This window comes from Lytechinus variegatus, chromosome 3 (genome assembly GCF_018143015.1).
Source record: "Lytechinus variegatus isolate NC3 chromosome 3, Lvar_3.0, whole genome shotgun sequence".
In the NCBI taxonomy this organism is placed as follows: Eukaryota; Metazoa; Echinodermata; class Echinoidea; order Temnopleuroida; family Toxopneustidae; genus Lytechinus; species Lytechinus variegatus.
The window spans coordinates 55930626-55933313 of record NC_054742.1 but is presented as its reverse complement, the minus strand read 5'-3'; positions in this window follow the sequence as shown (position 1 = coordinate 55933313).

Sequence of the window (2688 nt, the reverse complement as noted above, 5' to 3'; positions counted from 1 at the left end):
TAAAGCCTGAAATATTGTTTTTGCCACGTACCATAATAGGGCACATTTTCCACATTACAGCACAAATAGGAAAAATATCTCCAAGACAAAGGGGAGGGGCAGGCATCAAGGCTATAGTAAAAAAAGCACCCAGGACCATGACAGCCTTCGTTGGCCATGAATTAATTGAAGTCCTGTATTTCTATATAGGATAGACATACTGCTTGTTCATTATTATTTTTCTGCCGACTCCTTTGACATGCCAAATCAAAATGTATCTGAAAACATGAAATGAAAAATCTCTTGTTTACTGGCTTTAGCTCGAATAAGATGTGAATAAAATTTGGGGGTATGGTTCGGCAAGAAAGGAGTATAGCATAATGTGTTATATACACTCTTACTTCTGCAGTCAAATTTGACTTGGACTACAGCAAGGTGAGTCAATTCTATACCGAGTCAAAATGGCTCAACTATGAGTCAAAGTAACTCGGTAGTAAGGAAGCAAGTCACTTTGACTTGAAACAGAGTCGCCTCCCAGCTAGCACAATATCCGAGTCAAATTTGACTCCCACTATTGTACATGTGGAATAAGAACATTTCATAAAGGTGATCAATAAGAGAAATATAGCAGTTTGTGTTGTACTGTATAAGATTTAAAGAGAATTTTATTCAAAATATATTATTCATCATCATGATATACACACTGGAATATGTAAATTAAAATACCACTCCATTTAGGTAACTATGCATAAATTACTACAACTTTATGTGCAATTTCTTAGTGAAAGATGCTTTCATTCCTCCCATTCCAAACAAATAATACAGAAGAAAGAATATGAATACAGGAATAACGGGTCTCAAAATGCATAGTTATTGAAGAGCAAATTTATGGGTGACGACCATGACATATATATATCCTTTTAAAATCTGGCCTGATGCATAATGATTGAGTTTCGGAAGGGTGATGTGACATTTTCTCTTGCAACAATTGCTCCAGGCTTTATTTTGTTTAAGATGTAAGGTTAGGATAAAGTATATATAGTATTAAATCCAGGGTTGAACTTAGATTGGTGAGAAAAAATTATACCAGACCAATTGTCACAGAGAAAATGTCATGGAATCTCCAAAAACAGTAAACTTATTTAATAAAAATAAAATTCATATGTACAAACTGAAAGAGATGGAGTGGGAATTATAGAGAAGAGAGAAAATAGTGAGAAAGAGGGAGAAAGAGAGGGAAAGAAAAGAGAGTCACATGATGACATCCATATTGCAAAGTTGCTCTGAAATATGTACTGTCTAATAACATATAACACATCCCCATCACCAAATACATAAAAACGAATTTCTATACAAAAATGAGAAAACCAATGTCCTTTATTTGGTTAAGAAATATTTTCCTTTCTCTGTCAGGGAATTGCTTCCAGCAAAAACTTCTTCCCAATCTGGGAAGTTTCAGTTTAGAGCTTTCATGAATCTGGTATGAAAAAAGAAAAGATTTCTCCAATCAATAAAGGCAATCAGAAGAATTGTGCCAGTACAAATGAGGTATAATACTGCAATTCAATTATTAGGTGAAGTTCCATAGATGGGTTATGCCAATATATAAATCTACAATTGTAACATTAAGCACGGTTTGCAACATAAGAGGAAAGCAAAAACAAGAAAGGATTAAACTTATTGCCAACACACATGGGGCATACCTGCACAGCATCACTAATATGAATCTGATGTAATTTGAATTTTTATGACAGGAAAAATTGAACAGAGTACATAAGTAACAATGGAAAAACTGTCAAATTATCAGAGAATAAGGTGAGACCATACACCCCTCCCCCAAAAAGTTAAAGCTTGAATGAAGTCAATGAACTATGGTATGTATTTTTTATAAAGCAACTGACACAGGGAATTTTTAATAATCATTGAAAAATTATGTTAAACTTTAAAAGAGTTTATGCAATAACATTTTGACAAAATAAAAATAGTCACTTGAAAAAAACCTACTCCCACTAAATGAACCCAATTGAATGAATTAAATTATTTCTGTGTGTAGTATGTAAGAGATATATACATACATGCATATAATAAACACTGATCAATATAAAAAAAAACCCCAGAAAACTGAAGCAATCTGAAAGATCAAGGCCCCTATATTTTCATTTCCCACTACACAATTGGCACTTGAATGGAAAGACAATTCCAAAGTTCATGATAACAAATCTTTTCCTTTTCTTTGGATACAAAGTTTATTTGTTCAAAACTTCAAATGGTCAAAAGGTCAGTGCACTGAAGAGAACAAAGGGTGGAACTTCACCTAAATTGCTATAAATTCAGAACCTTTGTATTAACCTAATTTTCCTTTCGTGATAATCATGATATTAGGGTTTTAATACTTCACACAAAATTATGCAAAATTTAAACTAAGATAGTCTACAGGCACAGACCTTTGATTTTTGCATAGTGCACGATGCAGAGTCTGATAAATTGAGACTAAATTTACTAATGTATTGTGGCTGCTTGTATCGTTATCTTGGGTTTTAAGGTGCGTACCAATAGATTGGTGTGTAGTCTTAACTCTAGACATGGCATAATTTGTTAGTGTGTCAAGTTGGAGTCTGTACTTGCAGACTACTCTAAAGACGAGTTAACAATCACAATACAAAGGATTCTGAATTTAAAGTTACAAAATAAGCACAGCAGTAAGTGATG